We start from the raw sequence: 23,596 nt of genomic DNA on the forward strand, positions 1-23,596 counted from the left end.
GATATTAGAGTCATTTTAATGGCTTCACATTATTTCACTTTCCATTAACATAATTGAGACTATTAGTTTTTATCCAGGTTTTTGCATTTCTAACATCAGTGAACATCTTGTACCTGCGTATTTGTATACCATTTCCTTAGCATAAATTCCTTCAATGTGAATTATGAAATATGCATTATCTTGGTGTATGTTCAGTCAGTACATTACTTAATGAATTATATAAAAATACTTGCATATGCTTTGCTTTAAAAATAAGTCTATATTTTTTCTAGGATTCACATCCAAATAATAGCCAATATTAATGAACAACCTTTACATGTAGATATTGGAGATGTTTTAAAAACCTCTTGGAGAGTTAATATTGAAATAACAAGATGTACCTCTTTTTATAGTATTTATATGACTTTTTGTACATAAGGGTGACTATAGGACTCTATCAGTGGTTTTCTTTTAGAAGTCTCCATGTGGTATTATTTTATTGTAAGGAAATACAGTTGTTCATTAGTGCTCATGGTGATATTTATGTAAAACAAATAAGCACACTTTTATGCTGGTGTGTATTTTCTCTTTTACTCAATTATTTACCATGACTTCTTTTTACCCAAACATAAGTTGTAAATATTGATCTCTGTCAATGAGCTGCATCAGAAATTCTCCAATCTGTATTACTTAATATCCTCTAAAGCCTGTAGTTTACACCCCACACTTTGTGCAGATACTGGCATTAAACAGTCCTGTAACATACAAATGCATAGGAGGTCTTCTCGGGATTTTTTTTCTTACTTGATTAAGGCAGCCCCTGATCACTGACAAACTTGTCAAAGCCCCTGCGATCTAAAGACCTTGAATAAAGTCACAGCAGAGAGAGAGAAAAAAAAAATCACAGAAAGCGTTTTGCTAATATTAAAATGTTTGAAGTGACTGGCTTAATCTCAACCTTGAGGCAAATCGATGATTTCATACCAAGCGACTGCTCCATTACATGCCTATGCTCAGAAAAGTGAAAGGAAAAACAATTAATCCACCACTTCTGAGGAAAAAGGTCCATTTTCCCTGACATTGGACTGGCCATTCAATAAACTGAGCTGTATTTAGTGAAGAAGATGGGGATGGACCCCCAGGAGTTGGGGCGTGAGGAAGAAAGGCCGCCTTTCTCCTGGTCATCATCCCTTTACACCTGCAAAGGAAAGGAAGGCAGATCTCGCAGAAGAAGGGGACAGTAGCCAGGCATGGGGGGGGGAGCTGCACAGGTCCTGAGCATATAGCCTTCAACAGGCACTGCAGGTCAGCAACAGTGCTGTGAGATAGGCTCAGAAAATAGGAGTCAGGCGATGCAGAAATTGTGAGGCTAACCAAATCCCTGTATGGCTGCTCACATCCTACTCACCCCTCGTTTCGCATCATCCTGAGATAAAGCCTCTCTCCCTTTTCTGGGAAAGTGATAGTTTATTCTGACACTGTGTTAGAAATTGGCTTTCCAAGGGCTGTGAAATTAACCTACCTGAGAGGTTAAGGGGTATGGGAGTGGTCACGGTGACAGACCCCCATTTCTAGGTGACAGGTGATGACACTATAATACCATGGACAGCCTCAACCCAGCCAGGCCCTTAGTAGTGAGGTGGGGCCAGAGAAATTACACTGCACTACATTTCCTTAGTTTTCCTTCTGTCTTCTCTGGGAGAGATTGCCTTGTTTAATTCATATTTATTTTTCTCTCTCTCTGGGATGTAGTTAATCATTTGGGACAGTGGATCAGGTGGCAAAATTAGGCTTTCTGATTTGTGAATGAATAGGTAACTCCGTAATTTCACAATATCAAAACTTCAGCATATTCAGTATTAACCTATTGAATGGGATTACCACACAAGTATAATTTTCCTAGGACCATGCTATGTGTATGACTGTTATTTTCCTAAATGATCAAATTGTGATATTCCACTGTTCTAGATATAGATCCAGCAGGCAGCTGATATTGTCTGCTCTGTCTTTCCAGGATTCCCTCTCACGCCTTATCACTACTGCAGTTCTGAGTATAAATAAAATGCACTTCCTCATCTGAAAAGATTTTGGGGAGTTAGGGAACACCACTGCTAATTTTTTTCTCAATAATTTCTTACCCATTTAAAAAGTATGCTAATCTATTTAGGCATAACTGTACTTTACAGTCTCTGAAATCAGTTTGTAATTACAAACACTCTTTTTTATTTTTTATTTTTATTTATTTTTATTATACTTTATGTTCTAGGGTACGTGTGCACAATGTACAGGTTTGTTACATATGTATACATGTGCCATGTTGGTGTGCTGCACCCATTAACTTGTCATTTACATTAGGTATATCTCCTAATGCTATCCCTCTCCCCACCCCCTCGCCACAACAGGCCCTGGTGTATGATGTTCCCCTTCCTGTGTCCAAGTGATCTCATTGTGCAATTCCCACCTATACAAACACTCTTTATGTTTTCGCTTTCAGAAAGTAAATTTTCTTCATAAACAATGAGAAATGTTAGTATTTCAGTTTGCATGGAGGGTGATCAGGAGGGTTGGATTCTGTATTAGGGAGGATCTCTCAGCTCTCTGAAATATTTTCTTTGGAAACTAACTGGGTTTACAGGAGAGAGAGAAGGAGAGAGAGAAAGGAAAAGGAGAGAGAGGGGGAGGCATATTTATCTGAGGTTTCCAGTGAGGAGTGAATTTCCTCTTAATTTCTGAGAAGGCTGATGAACTATCTATGGAATGACTTCACCACCTCCAGCATTTGTAGTACAGGAACTGTCAGTCCAATGAATTTACATCACATTGGGGAGACAGGTGCCTGAACCCACTATTTTATTTTCAAATATTCTTTATGAGATAGAAAGAAGATCAGAAAACTACAATCGAGATTTTAAGTTATTTTTCAGGTGGGCATGCATAGAGTTTTTATAAAGTACTGCTTCAAAGAGCCATGAATACCTTCTATTCACTGTGAATTGGTTTGCCTGGTGCAGGAAAGGAGCAGTGAATTAACAGAGTTTCTTGTAGAATGCAATTCACTGGCATGACAGCAAAGCAAGAATGAGATTCTCTCCAGGCTGTTATTAGATTTCTGTGACCCTCCTCTATTGTTCACAGTTGTGTAGATTCCTATCTTCAAGTTATGTATGCTGTTCTGTATTAGAACATGAAATTGAAGTCAGTAGATCAGTCCTAGGGGACACGTTGTTCTAACAGTCTCTGGGGAGCATTTGTAAAATTGTGATCAGAGCAATCACTAAATATAAGTGGAGCAAGTCAGGAAGTTGGTTATCAGCTGAGTGCCTTCCTCTTGGCTCTCCCCTGGCTCCTCCCAGACTTCAAGCCTAGCTCGCCACTTGCAAGAGTATTTCAAAGAGGGTGTGCTTCTTCCCACTTGCTTCTAGCCAAGGAGCTGGCTTGGTATACAGCAAATGGAGCCAGCTACATCCTGCTCTGTGAACCATCGCTGTTGCCATACTTCTTGGTTCATGCCAACAGACAGACATTCTTACAGTTCATTTGAGTATTCATTGGCTCCATATAGGCCAATAATATAATAATTGCTTCAGTAAGATATGCACATGCATGTATACATATGTAATGACTACTTGATTTTGACGTACAACCTTGCTATTCAAAGTTCTGTTTATTTGCACTTCAGTTTACCTTTACAATAATAGAATATAAGAATTGTCTGGCACCCAGGCTGTGAAAAGGGATGCACACTCAATTATGTTTCCTTCAAAAAAGGAATGTTTATGGAGTGTGGGCTCTGTGGCAGAATGGTTCTAAGTACTCACACGTAATAGTGAAAACAACAGGCAGGATTCCCAGCCATGTGGAGCTGACCTCATAGTGGGAAAGATGGCCAGTAAGCAAGTAACTAAATTAATTTGTTATATAATTTGAGTTAGTTATGAGTGCCATACAGAAATGTCAAACGGATCGAAAGGATACAGGTATTGGTCATTTGTACAAAAGCAGACTATTTCTGAAAGGCCTCTCTAAGTGGAGTCCTGGATAGATTGAGGGAACTATCTGTGCCATGTTGACAGGAACGGTGGAAAGGAAGAGGGAATGGCTAGTGCCAAGGCTGAGGGCAGGTGCTGAGTTTGGTGTATGTAGGTGTAGAGTGGCTGGATCTGGGAATGAACTGGTGATCTGGGAGAGACGCGGGGCAGACGTGTGTAACGAATGTGCATAGGTAGCCATCAGTGGGTGCTAAGCAAAGGAATAATGGGCTCTAATTCATGTTTCTAAAAGAACACCCCAGCCTCTGTTGGAGAAATGGCTCAGAAAGGCTGAAATGGATGCAGTGGAAGCAGTTCAGAGGTTCCAGGTAAGAGCAGGTGCTTGCGTGGGTGACGCTTATGTCATTCTGAAGGTGGCGAGAGGTGGTCTCATTCTGGAGTGATCTTGAAGATAAAACCTACAGTATCTGTTGATGGGTTAGAGGCTGAATGTGATGGAAATAGAGAAATTAAGGATGAATCATAGTTATTTGAACACCTGGGTGACTGGGGGTGTTTCTGTTGGGATGGGGGAGACTAGGCAGAAGCAGGTTTTGTTGAGGAACAATCAGGGGTTCTAATTTGGACATACTAATTTAGACATGGCAAGGCAGATGAGTCATGGAGACAATTTGTTGTACAAATCTGCAGCTCAAAGCTGGAAACATAAATTTAGCAAAAAGCAAAGGGTAGATACCTAAGCCATAGGACTGAGAAGATCACTTGAGCAGCGAGTATGGATAGAAAACAGAAGTGGTCCCATAGACTGGACTATGGTACCTTCCATCATTTAAAGGCGTACAAAAGATCCAGTATACAACACCGCAAAGCAGCGGCTACTGGTGGTACATGCGGAAGCTTGTGGCCGGGCTAATGTTACTGTGGGATCTATTCTTAGTGATGGTACTTAAGTCCAAATATCTGGAAGGATTTTGAAAAATCAGAACAGTGTAAGATTGGAGTTCTATTTCAAGACACCTGGAAAGAATGTTTGTAAACCGATACGTAAAGTACAATATTGGATTCTGCTAGGCATAAGGTAGAGCCAATTTTCATGTTTTCGCCTCATTAAGGAGAAGATTTTTAATAAGCTTTGAATAGCTCTTTGAAGATATTTGTAACTTCAATCAGGTCACATATTTATCAGACATTACTTTCCAGCCATTTAGCAATCTTTCTGCAAAGTGAGATGAGAGATCAATGGATTAAGAACTTTTTCCCCTAAATTTCTTGTTTTTCGTTTTAATGAATCGTAACTTTATGTTTCAAATTTTAAATGAGCATTCACATTTATATTGGAAAGGATTAGTTCTGGGACTGTCATTACCAATATTTGTCATTTTTGAAGGGGAGAGAGGAGTCTCTAGTCCCTGTCTGCACATGTGGTTGACCAGCTGTAACATCGGGGACCCACTTACGCTTTGCATCTCAGATGTAATGCTCCTGAGTTCTATTTTCCACAGAATATACTCTAAGAAGCCTTATGATGAATTTCTATTTTGAATTTTGAATTTAGTGATTTCGTGGTTTGTACATTTCAGTTGAAACATGTCTCTCTCTAAAGCATACCTGCTTAAATAGAAATAAAGACTAAAGGCTTCTCTCATATTATATGGTTCAGTCCCTCTTGTACTTTGCTTTATGCCCAGGTCCTTGAATGAACTCAGTGTAGTGAAGTTTGCACACCTTCAATTTGGAGAATTCTCTCTATGATAAAAGTTGTGTCTGCACATTCACCATCAAACTTGAGAAAGTAACCCTCACAAAAAGACATTGATGTTACTCGGGTCACTAAGTAGTTAGTAGTTAGTTGTGGTTTTTTTTTTTAATGGAACTACTTGTGTTTAAAATACAATATCCTTTGTCCATCTTTTTGGACTTCCCCCGAATTTCAATAGAGGGACACTACCTTAGTATTTTCTGTCCAGAAGGCATCCAAGTTTGCTGTGTGGATACTAGGGATGGTGAGAATGCATTTGCCAGCTTTGACTAAGTAGCTAACTTCACTTTTGCTTTTATGTCACATGGGGGATAGGAGTGGTAGAAGGCTAATGCATTTTTCCCCACTGTGTTTTCCAAATTTAAGAGCGAGGGGAAGAGAGTAAGATTAATTAATGTCAAATCAGACCTCAGCTTTGTGCTTTCAGATAGAGGTCAAGCACAAAGTGAAAATCGACACCATAATTTCACAATTTGGGACTCACATATTTCAACCATTTCTAAAGTAAAACAAATGTTTGTGGGTGTTAGATTTATTGATCATTGAGAGAGTCTCTTACATTTAAACTGTAATTGGATATGTTTTGGGTTTTCAAAAACCATGATTTTCAGGAACTATGTTCTAATGGATATAGATATAAAGGATAGAGAGAAAAAAAAAAGTAGCTAAATTATTCCAGATAATGAAAAGCAAGAGAAAATTTGCAGTGGTTTGGTTTATTACATTAAAGTGGGGGAAAAAAACCCATATTTTCAAACTGTTGCATAGACAAAAATGAACACAATAGTCAATTACTAAAGAGTGTGGATGTTAAGAGAATTAACACACACACTAAAAGTTGGACTTTATTACGAAGAAATCACACCAGCTACGTAAAGATGTACATGTGCAGAAGACTGTGTGCTGGTCCCATACATATACTGGGATAATTAAGTAAAGTGAAGTGTAGATACACACATTGGTTAAACACTGTGCTCCTCCTCCTGTATGACAAGAAGACTGTGCGTTTGCAGGAGAGCCAGCCAGGCAGCCAGCCAGCTGCCAGCACTTTCTGGCCGGATCATTAGCACAGCAAGAGAAGGAAATTCTGTCCTCAGGATTAGGATTTCCTCATAAGCAACAGCATATACCAAGGAGGGGAATGGAGCCATGACTGATTTTGAAGAACTGATTTGGCCTGAGCCAGTGGCTGAAGCAGTGAGTCACCCATGCCCAGGAATTCTTAGGCTCAAGTTAATCTTGTTATACTCATAGAGTCTTCGGGCGGTTCACGACTTCAAGAGATCAAGACCATCCTGACCAACATGGTGAAACCCCGTCTCTACTAAAAATACAAAAATTAGCCGGGCATGGTGGCACTTGCCTGTAGTCCCAGCTACTTGGGAGGCTGGGGCAGGAGAATCATTTGAACCCAGGAGGTAGAGGTTGCAGTGAGCCGAGATCGCGCCATTGCACTCCAGCCTGGCAACAGAGCACGGCTGCGTCTACAAGCAAGCAAACAAACAAACAAACAAAATTGTTGGTGTTCCTCCTGCACAAATCCCTCCCAAACATCTTTGCAGGATTTCTCCCAAATTGCAGTAATTTGACCCACATGGCTCTTCTCCTAAGGACTGGTTTCATCCCTGTTGTATGCCTTTCCCATTACAGTGCCACTGGAGAAGGAGGAGGCCTAGGACCCTAGTCCACAGCAACCAGGAAGGGGTGCGGCACGGCCTTGGAGGGGAGCGCTCTCTCCTTTCTGGTGCCTGCATGTCTCTCTCTCTCTCTGTATCTGTCTCTGCCTCTGTCTTGTCTGGCTGTCTGTCTCAAACCACACAGCCCTTTTATTTTTCTGCTTTTCTCAGTCTCTCTTTTTTTTTTTTTTGAGTCTTTTCTTTCTTAGTGTAAGCACTGACTCTTTCTCCTTAAGTTCTTTCTATCCTGCCCAGTTTGATCTAATTTTATTATTACTATCATTATTATTATTATCATTATTATTATTTAACTTCTTGATGCCTTCTCCCTACCTGTATGCAATAGATTCCCTGGGGGATCACTGCTTCCCAGTCTTTCCATTTGTATATATATATGGTTTCCTAAACATATATGTTTAGGAAATAAAATAATAAAATTATAAATATATAATAAAAGTGTGTGTGCGTGTGTATGTGTGTGTGTGTGTATATATATATGTATGTGTATGTGTGTGTATATATATATATATATATATAGACAGCCCTACATTGACAGCAGTCATTTCCTGTAGCCAGCAGTTTATATTAGTTAATAAGTATTTCCCAGGTAAATCCACATTGTCCTTTGATATGAGATTTCCCCACATATGTTTTCTGAAGTTAAACGCATCAGCTACATCTACTGTCAATTTTGTTACTGTGGGTTGATACAACAAAATCTTGGATCAAAGCACATTTATTAAGCCTCTGCTGTGTGTTCAGCATTTGAGGAGGCTCCATGGAGGGTGCAGAGATGAGAGGAGCTCCCAGGTCCCCAGTGTTGGGGAGGAGCAGGGGAGATGTGCACAGGCAGCAGAGATCTCAGGTTCTCCAGGTCTCTTTGGCCACATCCGTGTCAGGTTAGTATGAAAAAGAAGGTTACGTTAACTTTAACATGTTTAAATACTTTTCAAAATTCTGAAGATACCAAAGAGATGAAAGAAGGTGTTCCAATCTCTCAGCTTTAAAAATAGAGCATAATAACATGGAAGCCTGAATTCCCCAAGTTCAACAGGTGCTGTGGTTCGAATATGGTTCCTCCTCACTGAAGCTCATGTTGAATCTTGGTCACCAATGTAGGTGTGTTGGTTTAAAGGTGGTGGGAGCTTTAGAAGGTGCTTGGGTCATGAGGTATTTACAGTCATGGATGGATTAATGCCATCTGAAAAGAGTGAGTTCTCACTTTTGAGGGACTGGATTAGTTACTATGAGAGCGGGTGGTTATAAAGTTTGGTCGCACTTTGTGTTTTGTCTTTTGCACCTGCTCACTCATAGATGTGCTCTCACCACGTGATGCTGTCTACCATATTATGATGCAGTCCAGATGGGGCTGCCCAGTCTTGGACTTCCCAGCCTCAAGAACTGTGAGCTACATAAACATTTTCTTTATAAATTACCCAGTCTCAGGTATACTGTTATAACCACAGAAAATGAACCAAGACAACAGGCCTGTCTCTCCCAAGAACACCAGGAGTTTAGGCTACACTAATACAGGGCCTCTCAGATGAGTATGGTTTTTTATAGACTTTGATCAGCAAATGGCTTTCCACTGTATAAAACTCTTACGGCAGCTCAGAGCAAGATGGCTTGGGCCCTGGGGATTGCAGCAACAACCTTAATTTCTTGCCATCATTTTCTCCCTAGGACATATAATACTAGAGTGGCTGGGTCAGGGTGGATCCATGCCCAGAAAGAGGATGCAGCATCATCCATTTCCCCAGTCCTACCTCCCTCAGGATAGATTCCTTCCAGAAGCCTTGCCGTCTCTCTGTTAATTCCCTTTGCTTGGCTTCTCTCCTGCAACTGGGAAAATATAAATGATGGCAGGGATTAAGCTTTTTCTCCAACTTGTCCTTCCCCACGTCCTCATTAGTGGATGTAAATTCAGTCATGGGTCAGTTATGGAGGGGGGCGCATTCTGAGCGGTCCCCCCTTAGGTGATCTTGGCATTGTGTGAACATCATAGAGTGGACTTACACAGACCTACATGGTGTAGCCTAGTACACACCTAGGCTTCATGGTACAGCCTGTTGCTCCTAGACTGCAAACCTGTACAGCATGTGAATGTACTGAATACTATAGGAAATTGTAAGACATTGGCAAGTTTTTGTGTATCTAAACATAGAAAAAGTACAGTAAAAATACAGTATCATAATGTTATAAAACTACCATCGTATATGCAGTCCATTGTTGAGCAGAACATTGTTATGCAGTTCTGTATACTCAGTGTATCTATATGTCAAATATAGCTCAGCTTGGTCTCGGCTTAAATCCTACTAAGGCAAATAAAGTATTTTAAGAGATAAGAAAAGGAAAAAAAATTCCTTTTTTGGATATGGAGAAGTATCTATGAGGGGCCATCAACTCAAAGCTTATTATGGTGGTGGAAGGCACCACCGGGAGGTCAAGTGACTAATTTCAGGTGCTGACACCACACCACAAACACTGCCAAATCAGTCTTTGTAGTCTTTCATTCCCTGTCCTTTAAAAAGGGATACATCAGAATAATAGTAATATTTATCTCATGTGATTCTTATCTCATGTTACAAAATGACAACAACAGTTCTTGGAACATTGTTAATATACATAAACCTAGGTAGGCAATGAAGAGTTAACAGATTTTACAGGTAGAGGTGTGGGAATGACGTTTCAGGGGGAAAAACCAGGATATGAGAAAGAGATACAAAGATAGGAAAATGTGTAGTGCATTTGTAGAAAGGGATACTGTGCTGTTTCTGGAGCATTATGGGGTGTGTGTGTGTGTGTGTGTCATGTGTCTGTTTGGAATAAGCCAATATACACATATGTATAGATGTATAGCATTGATTTAAGTTAGTCAAATACCAGCCTGTAGAATTCTTCATCCCAATTTTTAATTTTGTTTACAAGCATAACTAGGGGTTCCAGCCTATCGCAATTACTGCAGTTTATACTGCTGCTACTAAGAGTGCTATTAGCAGTGCTATTATTATGATTAACTGCCTCTACTGAGCTCTTATTACACGCTAGCCACATGCCAAGAGTGTCAATCACACGAAATTCTTCAAGTGCCCTCCTATTACGATCTTCACTTTACATATATGAAAACTAACTACACTGAGGTGAAGTAAACCAGCTACATGTATTAGTCATTTTTTTTGCTGTGTAATAAATTACTACCAGTGTAGTGGCTTCAAATAACACCCATTTATGATCTCACCATTTCTGTGAGTCAGGTCCCACATTTCCACAGGTCTGACCTGCAGACATTGTGGGCAGTGCTTAACTGCGTCCTCCAATCAGGGTCTCACAAGGATGGATCAAGACATTAATTGGGCCATGTTCCTTTTTGCTGTTTGGGATTCTTTTTTCACACGGACATGATTGTTGGCAGAATTCATTCCCTGAAGTTGTAGGACTGAAGTCCCAGCTTTCTTGCTGGCTGTCAGGCGCGGTTGCTTTCAGTTCCTTGAGGCTCCTGCAATGCGCTGACATGTGGGACTCTCGACACGGTAGTTCACGTCTTCAAAGCAGTCAGAAGCTCTGTCTCCATATCTTTGTTTCCACAAGATCTGGACTGTTTTTTTATGGGAGCTCCTCTGATTGGGTCAGGCCGACCCAGGGTATCTCCTTTTGGATTAACTCAAAAATCAACTAATTTCAGACCTTTTGCACATCTGCAAAAATCCTTTATCTTTGCTATTTAATATAACCTACTAATAGGATATCTGATCATTTTTACAGGTGCCACCTGCACTCAAGGGGAGAGGGTTACACAGGACATGTATATCAGGGGACTGGAATTTTGGGGATTGTCATAGAATTCTGCCTCCTATGTTGTCCAAGGTTGTAAAACTAAAAGGTCATTATTCAAACCAAAACCAATGCTTTACCTGTAAAACATTACATCAGATCTACTTTTATCTCTTTCATTCTTTGTATCTTATCCTCCAACTGGTACATCATCTTAGAAAGTGTATTAACTGTTAGATAAGATTATGTATGATTGAATTAGTGTCTGAATTCTCTATACCTTTAATGTTCTGTTGATTCTTTTGAAAATCCTTTCTTTTAAAGGATTATGTCCTTGTCAAACCCAGACTGCAAAGTGATAAAGCAAAGACTTATCATCTTACATTTTTTCCAATTAATTTGCATCTGCTAAAAATCTTTTTCTGAACTTATTGAGTTTGACCTGAACATTTACATCTCCCCTCTTCTGCCCACTAGTATTCTACTGTAAGCTTCATACATTTTTCAGTCATCTTATTTTGAGTAATGAAATAATGCCAGAGACGCATAGTCTGTGTCAAATTATGGCTTGGGAGACTGAGGTATTTGGCTGACGATTTTGGAGCAGTTGAGCCTAGCTCTGGCCATGCCACTGTGGCATCACGGGAATGTTCAGAGTTCTCTGCTGCTCCAAATTTAATGGAAATCCATGAATTACTGAATAAAGCATGCTTATATGAAGAGTTTAATAGCTTTGGTTTAAGATAGCAAAGTGAGAAACCAGGGCTTCTGGAATACCTTAATACTTTTTATAGTCCAGTAAATTTCATTCATCAGCCAGGTTACTGTCACAGCAATGACACATATACTCAGTGACAAACAGACCAACTGAAGAAGGTCTATTTCATTTTGCTGCAAATTCAGTGTCATCAACTAGCAGCAAATGCAAGATACTGAACTGGGCACTAGGACTGAGGTGAAGAAGGAGGAAAATAAATAATTCTTTACTCACTAAATGAATACACATCTTGGGAAGAAACATAGGCAGAATATGCATTTTTGTGCATTGGTCTTAAAAAAGAAACTATGCCAGCAGGAACCAATCTTCCACACCAAAGCATTCTGATATCATGAGGGAAGATTTTCTAACAAGGCATCAGATTGGTTACATTACCATTCTTCTCTCTTTACTCATCTAACTCTTTGAAAATAAACACTCACCAGAGAATGGCATAGCTGGCCAAAGCCATGCAGGATAATTTCGCTCAATACATTCCATTTCAAGAGAAGAGTGGAGAGATGAATTGTAACGTTTATTGGGAACTTAGTCTGTATATGCCTGTTTCTTTCTCTGCAAATTCCTGCTGAAATCCATGGCTCTAAATTGCAGTCGTTGGGTGAGTGTTGCCTTTTTGAATACTTTTCCCTGACGCCTGCCTGCCCCTCCCCTTGGCTGCGCCGTGAGTAGACCATTCTGTGTCCATGTGGAGTTCGGTTTCCTGACCTCTGCCTTGAACTTTCATCTTGACTTTTTCTCATTGATTGATTTAGTCCCTCTTTTACCTTGGTTACTGATTGGGTCTCTGATTTGAGAAACTACCTGTTGTGTTGTGCTCGCTGCGTAGGTGACAGATTCCTTCATACCTGCTTTGCTGACCTCTGCTTAGTACTTGAATCTTAACTTCTTACCCTTGCTTGAATTAGTCTCTCTTTTACGTTTATGTTGAAATTTTTTCCTTCATGAACTCTGGCTTTGCTGGGCTCATATTATACCTGAAGATTCCAGACTGTAGTTGCCTGTTTACTCCCTTGTTAGTTTCTTTTGCTATGCAGAAGTTCTTTAATTATGCAGATTTAATTAGGTCCCTCTTGTCAATTTTTGCTTTTGTTGCCATTCCTTTTGAAGACTTAACCATACATGCTTTACCAAGGCCTATAATGGGAAGGGTATTTTCTAGGTTTTCTTCTAGGATTTTTATAGTTTGAAGTCTCACATTAAGTCTTTAATCCATATTGAGCTGATTTTTCTGTATGGTGGTAGGTATTTTTCTGTATAGGAATCCCCATACAGAAAAATGAACTCCAAGATGCATTGTCTTTAATCCATCTTGAATTTCATTCTTCTGTATATCTATAGCCTATTATCCCAGCACCATTTATTGAATAGGGAGTCTTTTCCCCATTGCTGATGAGACAATTTTAATATATGAGAGGATATTCACAGATGATAGGCAAATACTTACACCATGTTATATAAGGGTGTTGAGCACTGTCGGATTTTGGTGTCCGTGGGAGGTCTTGGAGCCAATACTTTATGGAAACAAGGGGGCAACTGTACATGCCTGGTAAGGGTATTTTATTTTATTTACTATTCTCCAACATCATTAAAGGCAAATACTATTAGCCCTATTTTATATGTAAAGAAACTAACCATTTAATCTCTAAAGTGTATTTACCCATGGACCAAAGAATCAAATCAAGAAAACGCTAATGAATCTAAACAAGTGTTTTAATTGAAGATATCCATTTGTGAAATGGAGAAGGAAACATGTTATCTCCCTGAAGTATGTTTTTTTTTTTTTTTTTTTTTTTCTCCATGCTGTGAAGGACCATTGGATGATGCACAAGTTTTTTCATCTTTATTTTAAAACTCAAATGCATTTTCTACCTACTGTTGCCTTTTACTGTTCATTCTGAGTAAAAATCATCTCTGGCAGAAACAAGATATAGTATCTATGCAAAGATCCAGCTGGCCTGAGTTTGCACTATGCAGTTTAATTTAGAAATGAAATAAAGCCAGTAATGAATGGAAGAGGAAGCGGAAGAGTTACAATGCAGGTGGCTTGTCAGTTTTTATTAATTTTTCTAGACAGGTAGTCAGCTATGCAGTGTTGGAAAAAGAAGGGTTTGACAGATCTCTGAATCCACTGGGTTCTAGCAGATTTTGTGAAAGTTTCTGTCAGAGCAAGTGGAGTCTTTGGCTGATTTATTTTTTATTTTTTATTTTTTTATTTTTTTATTTTTGGACAAGACCTTTCTCTGTTACCCAGGCTGCAGTACAGTGGCAGTATCATGGCTCACTGTAGCCTTGACCTACTGGGTTCAAGCGATTCTCCCACCTCAGTCTGCCAAGTATCTGCAAGTACAGGTGCATGCCACCATGCCCAGCTAATTTATTTATGAATTTATATTTTTTATTTAGGTAGAAACAGGGTGTCTCCACGTTGCCTGGGCTGGTCTCAAACTCCTGGGCTCAAGTGATTCACCTTTCTTGGCCTCCCAAAGTGCTGTGATTACAAATGTTAGCCACCATGCCAAGGTGTGTAACTAAACAGGCATATGGTTGGCAACTGAGAAACAGAAAAGACATAAGAAGATGGACGTTCTTTAATTCACTGCCACAGAGGAGCAAGAGTGGAGGCCCATGTGCGTTATCTACCGCCCCACTTGTGGCACCAGGTCCCCACACAGGGAGCTTCACTGTTAGGGTCCCGGCACTGTCTCAATGTCACCCCACAAAGTAGGGTGATTTCTACTCCTTATTTTCTGTCCACTCAACTAATACCTTAGTCTCATGAATCTTTTAGTGAACGGCTTCCATACTTTGCTATGCATCCAATTTCCCTGGTAAACTTAAAAATTAATAACTGATAAACTGAATAAATAACTCATGTCCAAGCCTCAACCCCAGATAGGTGGATTTGCTCAGAGGCACTCCAAAACAGGTCCCGCTGTTTCCAGCCCTGGCGGCCGTGCTCAGCAGGGCTCTAGCCTGCCACACACCTCAGGGTTCTGCCCTCTGCAGCACGCACTAGACAGTGCTGGGCTTCCCACACCTAGTGAATAAGTCACGACGCCTCTTGATGTCATGACTCCAGGACTTCGGGGCCCCTCTCCGCAGGAGCGCAGGCTGCACACAGGATCTTTCCACCCCTGCTGAGCCACCACCATCATAACTGCTGCCATGTGTCCTTCCCCAGAGGGGCTTCTGCAGGGAGTGGACTGGGTAGCACCGCTTTCCGGAAAGCACCTCCGTCACACTGCTCTCCGGCAAGTGCTTCCAGAGACTTTCAAGTTTATGAACGGTGGTCCTTCCTCTGGAGGGCTATGGCTGGCTGTTGCCACAGCAGCTCAGTCCTCTGAAAGGCTGACCTGTCACCCCAGGGTGCAGTTCTGTGCTGGAGCTTTGTGGGACATGTCTACCTCTCAATCGCACCCTTAACCACCTGTTTCTTTTGCAAAGAGAGTCTGTCAGAATTTTATCCCACACCCCTACTCACCTCCTGTCTTAGTGGACATTTTTATACCATGATAGTGTTTTTTTCTCCCTTGAGTTAATAGGAATTATGCTTCTCAGTAGAATCTTACATATTCCTCTAATTGATGTATTTATTAATAGTCTTTTAAAAATTTAAAACTGGGCATGGTGGCTGTAATCCACATGTGCTGTAATCCTAGCACTTTGGGAGGGGGAGGCAGACAGATAACTTGAGGTCAGGAGTTTGAAACCAGCCTGGCCAACATGGTGAAACTCCATCTCTACTAAAAAAAAAAAAAAAAATTATCTGGACGTGGTGGCACATGCCTGTAATCCCAGCTACTCGGGAGGCAGAGTCAGGAGAATCGCCTGAATCTGGGAGGTGGGGGTTGCAATGAGCCAAGATTGTGCCAGTGCACTCCAGGCTGGGCAACAGAGTGAGACTCTCTCTCAAAAAAAAAAAAAAAAAAAAAGTAAATAGTGGGAGACCAAGTCTGAGAAGCCAGAGCAGTAAAAGGAGAAGGAACATGTGGATGTGGTTGTTTGTTTTTCTGCTTCCTTCTTCCCACCCCCACACAGAGACTATAGAAAGGGATGTGGAAACCATGCATATCAGGAAAGAGATTGAAGGGGAACAAATGACTGGGCCTTGGTTCATGTAGCACATGGAGAATGTGTCAAGAGGTGCTTTTAACAGTTTTTCTGATATTAATCATTTATCATTGATTAAAGAAAGATTCTTCAATTGTAGAATAGCTGCATTCGTTGAGCATATACATTTATACAAGGATACTATATTTGTCTGTACACTGAAAATCTTGGTGTTTGCAATATATCAATTAAGTATTAAAGTAGAACTAAGTCTGTTGCAGGCTTCACCTGGTATAATTATCATGTCCTAATTATTACTGCCAGTTAAATTAAACCTAATAAGAAGGATCGGCCGGGCGCGGTGGCTCAAGCCTGTAATCCCAGCACTTTGGGAGGCCGAGACGGGCGGATCACGAGGTCAGGAGATCGAGACCATCCTGGCTGACACGGTGAAACCCCGTCTCTACTACAAAATACAAAAAAAACTAGCCGGGCGAGGTGGCGGGCGCCTGTAGTCCCAGCTACTCAGGAGGCTGAGGCAGGAGAATGGCGTGAACCCGGGAGGCGGAGCTTGCAGTGAGCTGAGATCCGGCCACTGCACTCCAGCCTGGGCGACAGAGCGAGACTCCGTCTCAAAAAAAAAAAAAAAAAAAGAAGGATCGGTTTCTTCCAACACCCTGATTTTATCCCCAAAGTGATTTTCCTTACTTCAAACACAGAACCAAAAGCAAGATTTCATTTTTCAATACAATTTTGCTGACTGTCAGAATCATTGTAATGCAGCTTGGTCTCCTCATCTCATGATGAACTCACTGTGTCCGCGAGCGGCTGTTCATCAACGTGTCCTGGCTGTGTGGCCGTGTGGCTTTAACATGAAAGTCCAATGCTGGAGCTTCCCAGACACCGTCAGTGCGAGTCTAACTAGATCACATTCCTGCCGCCAGATGGTTTGGACAGGTGATCAAACCATAGGTCATTTCCTGAAAAAGCCAGGCAAACTGGGTTTTTAAAAGAAGGACTTTTTACTGATATTAAATTGTTTAATTAGTTTGGAAAATCTAGTTAGAAAGTGAAGATGGCCTTTCAGACCAGGACAGTGTTTCCTGCAGATTGTGGCCGCAGCCATTGCCCATCCTGTCCATTTGTCCATTTGGGGTCCAGAAGGGTTTAAGTTCATTGCCCTTCAGTGTTTTTCAGACGGAGTCTCACTCTGTAGCACAGGCTGGAGTACAGTGGCGCGATGTCGCTCACTGCAACCTCCGCCTCCCGAGTCCCGGTTCAAGCAATTCTCCTCAGCCTCCCGCGTAGCTGGGATTACAGGCACACGGCACCGTGCCAGCAAATTTTTGTAATTTTAGTAGAGACGGGATTTCACCATGTTGGCCAGGCTGGTCTTGAAGTCCTGACCTCGTGATCCACCCACCTCAGCCTCCCATAGTGCTGGGATTACAGGCCTGAGCCACTGTCCAGCCTGCCCCTCATTTTTATTTCAGCCTTGCTCCTGTATTCAGTGATTTCCATCAAAGGCTTCATCCTCAACTCTAAAGCCAATTAGATAGAATAAACAATCATTTCAATAGTCTTAATACTATTAAAATAAGACTCTCCATTTTATTAATGATGACACAAACATGGTGGCTATAATGTAACCTTCCCTGCATGATGTGGTTAAATGAAGATTTATAAGCAATTTACGTTTAATCTTTTGACAACATTCATTTAGTATCACCAAATAACAGAAGCTGAGATACATTTAGTTTAGAATCCTGACACTGTAAAAATAATTATCAAATTGCATGTCATTTTAATGGGCCGGGAAGAACATTCCTCATTATATTGTCACAGAGATGAAGTTATTTTAGGGTCAGTTGATTGTGATTTTATCTTTTGCAAGCTAAAAGACTTTTTAATACCACACCATTAGTTTCAAGTCTAGTCATCTGGTTCCTCCGCATAATATTTACCGTTTTTATTCATCAGCACCAGGGAGAATGCAGTACAATGTAGCGTTCATCTGCGATAAAGCCTGGTAGGGGAGGTAAAATTATCACCTTTCATGTGCTCAGAGCCACAGGTGACCAGTGACTGCCATCCCCAACTACACAGAGAGAACCATCCAACCCTGAAAAAAGGAGAGGACGCAGTGTGTGCTGTGGTTTCTGTCTTGACTCTTTAGGGGAACCATGATTCTGCTGCTCAAAACTGAGGATACTGGAGACACAAAAGTTTAAGACGGTACAGCTGAAGCAAAGTGCATGCAATTGGAAGTTACAGAACTCTGGGTGTTGAATTGGCCCCACCTCTAAACTTCCCTTTGCTTCCTTCAGGTGCCTATTTGTTTGATCTGTACTCCTTTGAAAGTGTTCCTACAGTGTTTCCTGGCACCTTGTTGTCTGTGTGTGTATGCTGTACGTCTGAGACCTGAACCAAGCTCCAGAGATGATAGGGGATGTGTCCGAGTTTACAGCCTAACACCACTGAGCCAACACCTTTTGATCTAGGGTACATGGCTACCTTCTGTCTTCCTAAGGGTATGAGTGGATACACCTGGATAGAACACAGAATTATGGGAATGTGAAGCTAGAATAATTCCAGAATAGGACATCAAAGAATTTTCAATATAAGACTCTATTTTAAAAGTGCATATGGGTTTACTTCTCACTATTCGTGTGTGTGTGTGTGTGTGTGTGTGTGTGTGTGTGTGTTGTATTTATTTATTTTTTTAAGGCAGGTTGTCATTCTATAGCCTAGGCTGGAGTGCAGTGCCACCATGTTCGCTCACTACAGCCTTGACGTCCCAGGCTCAACCAATTCTCCCACCTCAGCCTCCTAGCTGTTCCTAACTGGAGGTAACAGGCATGTGCCACCACATTCAGCTAATTCTTTGTTTATTTTTCATAGAGATGAAGTCTCACTATGTTGCCCAGGCTGATCTCGAACTCCTGAGCTCTAGCTCAACTTGTCTCAGCCTCCCAAACTGTTGGGATGACAGGCAGGAGCCACCATGCCCAGCATCGTTTTACTATTGTAAGCATGCTAGGCTCCTTCCCAGTTGTGTGTGCATTGTGAAATACCCTTCACAGTGTTTCAGAATACATCTCAGTGTTATTCTAGGATTTGAAAACTGTTACAGGGAGGTTTGTCTTGATTATTTTATTATTTTCTCACAAACTACTAGTGTTGAGTGCATATGAGATTTCCAGCGATATTTGTTGTTAACATTATTGATAGACGGCATCTTGATAGGTTTTCAAAATTCTTCTGTTTCCTCAGGACCACCACCCCACTTTCTAACCATCATTCTCCCTTTCCCCAACCAACCCGATCCTTTTTGCAGACAAGATTTAAGTACATTTAGAAAGCTAGATACTGCCTGATAAGTTATCAATTTATATCTTCATTTTTTTCCTACTGACTGCTAATATAAACATGCACCACATAAAGACATTCAGTCAAGGATGGACCACATATATAATAATGGCCCCATAAGATTGTAATTGAGCTAAAATGTTTCTATCACCCAGTCATATCATAGCCTTCATAATGTCACATTACCTTTTCTATGTTTAGCTGTGTTTAGGTATACCAATACTTACCACGTGTTACAGTTGCCGGCAGTATTCAGTACAGTAACATGCTGGACAGGTTTATAGCCTAGGAACAATAGGCTGTAGCATAGGGCCCAGGTGTGTATTAGGTGACACCATCTAGGTGTGTATAAGTGCACTCTGATGTTTGCACAATTCCACAATCACCTAGGGACACATTTCTCAGAATATATCCCTGTTGTTAAACAACGTGTGACTGTATATAAACATGTTTAGATTTCTCTAAGTTTACCTTTTCTAGAGGCAATGACGAATACGTGCCAGCCTGTGACTCTGCAGCATTCTCAAAGTCAGATATTTTTCTTCTTTAGGCAGAGACGATGTCAGAAGTAAACACAAACATTACCATAACCTTTAGCACAGGCCGAGCAACCTTCTTGTGTTTTCAAAATGTTGAGTTTAAACGAGCTTCCTTAATCTCACCAATTTCTTGTTTGATCTTTCACGGGGTTTAATGTCTTCCTCAGACAACATTATTTTGGTTGACGGTTGGGGTGGGGAATAGAAGTGAAACCACTGACATAAAACTTGCCCTTGAGAAGCTTCAAATCTCGGGGGAGATCTGACTCAAACAGGTGAAGTCACTGCAGATGATGGGATAGCTCAGCCTGCTACAGACGTTGAACTTGAAGGGAACTTACAGCAAGGAGTATTTAGGGTAGGAGAGAGGCGACCCCTGAGTGAAGTCTTAGATGGATTCCTGGAAACCTTTTGACTGAGATACTCATGATATAGAAAGACTTCCATGGTCCCACAGTGCCAGCGAAGAGTGTTTCAGCTGGAGTTATTCCAGTGCAGACTTTTAGAACAATATGTAATTCACAGTCTTATCAGTCTTGATCAAAGGAAAAAAATAATCTGTGTTTTCCCCCAGCATGATGACATCACCATGTGTTTCTAACTTACCACTGTGCTACTAGAGAAAAATATTTCTTCTTCTGTTTTAAGAGGTAGTAGAGATTTTATGAATCTCAATCACCACCAAAAGCTTTTGGAAATCAGTACTAGAAATGATCAAATTTTTAAACATTATATGTTTTGTCTTATCATTTGTTATGGGTGAAATAAGATAAATTTGTAAAAGGTTTATTTAATGTTAGCAGTGAAGATAGGAAATATTATACTTAAATAAAATATTTATATAAATCTGATTATATTGGCTATTGTAGATGAATAAAGAATGTGGGGGTTCAGAGGCTCACACCGTGTTGCTCTACTCTCTAATGTGATTCCTCTGAGGGTTCATTTACTTAACAGGTTTTTCTAACACTTAGAATGTTTTCAGGCCGGGCGCGGTGGCTCACGCCTGTAATCCCCGCACTTTGGGAGGCCGAGGCGGGTGGATCACAAGGTCAGGAGATCGAGACCATGGTGAAACCCCGTCTCTACTAAAAATAGAAAAAATTAGCCGGGCGCAGCAGCGGGCGCCTGTAGTCCCAGCTACTCGGGAGGCTGAGGCAGGAGAATGGCGTGAACCTGGGAGGCGGAGCTTGCAGTGAGCCGAGATTGCGCCACTGCACTCCAGCCTGGGCAACAGAGCAAGACTCCGTCTCAAAAAAAAAAAAAAAAAAAAAAGAATGTTTTCAAAAAAATTTTTTTGAATTATTTTTTAAATAGCAAGAAAAGTATCACTTCCATAAAAATAAAAAAAAAAATTGTATTGATTCTCAGGTCATTCCATGGATTTCATTTCTTGGGATAACATTCAATTTGTAGAACATGTGCTAATTTTTGAAAATGAGACTTAATTTTCCTCATTGGTAATTGCTGTACCTGCACATTCTTGCTGAATGCCAGTGCTTTAAAACATTAATGAGAATTTCCATGAAACCATTAGCACTGATTGCATGAGGGACGTGGGTGTAGTGAGCCAGCAGCTGCAGTGGTGCCAGTGATTGCTGGCCTTGGTCCATAATTGCCGACCTGTGTGTAAGTGCCACTTTGCAAGAGCCGTGGAATCAGTGCCTTACAGTGTTTAGTAAAGTCCACCGTCTGACTCAAAGTTATGATCATGTGGTTAAAAGGAAAGCATGTGCTTTCTTGTAAGAAAGGCTTACCTGTAGATCTCTGATGACCCCGGGTGCTGTCTTGGGGATACCACTCAACCCATGAGGTTGTGTTTTCTTTGTAATAAAATGCTGACAATCGCACCTACCTTTCAAAGCAGAATGGACACAAATCTAACAAGTCTGCCATTCATATTAAATTTTGAAATATGTATTGAATCCCCTTCAGTACCATTCCACAACCATACAATACAAAAAACTTTTATGTTGGAAATACTGTTTTTTCAAAGTATATTAGCCAACTTGAAAATGTTATCAACTAGACTAGATCATGTAATTGTTTACTATTTTCCTTCCTAACTTTTCTATAATCCACCTGTATCTCTTACCTCATAATAAAATAGGGATTCACAGAAAGAAATATGATTCTAGGAAAATTTAATTCAATTTTGGGACTTTCCATCAGGGTTTATGTTCCATAATATTATTAAATATTTAATTGTAAAGGATCTGGTTGGGAAAGAATAATTTTAAAAAGAATTATTTGAGATTTATATTTCACCTATTTATAAAAATCTAGAATAGGTTTAAGATGGAAATACTTTCTAAGAATCAACATGTATAAAAGCAGGAAAGTAGCCACCTGAGGAAGTAGGAGGAGTAAATGCTTATAGCTTGAAGAATCCGTGGGAGGAACTTGACTTCTGAATTTTTTTGGCAGCAGATACAAATAAACAACATGTGCTGAACATTCCCTATATAGCAGACATTGTGCTAAGTGCCTCACCTCCATTATTATTTTTAAATCCTGACCACAGTCTATTAAGTTATATACTGTTATTGTCTCAGTATTGCAGATGAGAGAACAGGCATTGAGGGTCAGTTGATTTGCCAAAGATGACAAAGCCAGGTCAGGGTTTGACATAGAGTTCGTGACTCCAGAGAGGTGCTCACTCTATTTTTTGTTTGTTTGTTTGTTTATTTTTTGAGACGGAGTCTTGCTCTGTCGCCCATGCTGGGGTACAGTGGCCGGATCTCAGCTCACTGCAAGCTCCGCCTCCCAAGTTTAGGCCATTCTGCCTCAGCCTCCCGAGTAGCTGGGACTACAGGCGCCTGCCACTTCGCCAGGCTAGGTTTTGGAATTTTTTTAGTAGAGACGGGGTTTCTCCATGTTAGCCAGGATGTTCTCGATCTCCTGACCTTGTGATCCGCCCGTCTCGGCCTCCCAAAGTGCTGGGATTACAGGCTTGAGCCACCGTGCCCGGCCGTTTTTTTAAATTTAAGTTCTATAGTACACGCACACAACGTACTTTGATACATAGGTATACATGTGCCATGTTGGTTTGTTGCATCCATCAACTCGTCATTTACATTAGGTATTTCCCCTAATGCTATCCCTCCCCCATCCCCCAACCCCACAACAGGCCCTGGTATGTGATGTTCCCCACCCTGTGTCCAAGTTTTCTCACTGTTCAGTTCCCACCTATGAGTGAGAACATGTGGTGTTTGGTTTTCTGTCCTCGTGATAGTTTGCTCAGAATAATGGTTTCCAGCTTCATCCATGTCCCTGCAAAGGACACGAACTCATCCTTTTTTATGGCTGCATAGTATTCCATGGTGTATATCTGCCACATTTTCTTAATCCAGACTATCACTGATGAACATTTGGGTTGGTTCCAAGTCTTTGCTATTGTGAATAGTGCCGCGATAAACATGTGTGCATGTGTCTTTATAGCAGCATGATTTATGATCCTTTGGGTATATACCCAGTAATGAGATTGCTGAGTCACATGGTATTTCTAGTTCTAGATCCTTGAGGAATCGCCACACTGTCTTCCACAATGGTTGAACTAATTTACACTCCCACCAACAGTGTAAAAGTGTTCCTATTTCTCCACATCCTCTCCAGCATCTGTTGTTTCCTGACTTTTTAATGATTGCCATTCTAACTGGTGTAAGATGGTATCTCACTGTGGTTTT

At 40.8% G+C, this 23,596-nt stretch overlaps 1 protein-coding gene across 3 annotated transcripts in view; it reads left to right on the plus strand.

Annotated features, from left to right (window-relative positions):
* Nucleotides 1-23,596, plus strand: part of PRKN (parkin RBR E3 ubiquitin protein ligase) — a 919,793-nt gene that overhangs the window by 57,696 nt on the left and 838,501 nt on the right. The window lies entirely within an intron of this gene.

This window comes from Theropithecus gelada, chromosome 4, assembly GCF_003255815.1.
Source record: "Theropithecus gelada isolate Dixy chromosome 4, Tgel_1.0, whole genome shotgun sequence".
In the NCBI taxonomy this organism is placed as follows: Eukaryota; Metazoa; Chordata; class Mammalia; order Primates; family Cercopithecidae; genus Theropithecus; species Theropithecus gelada.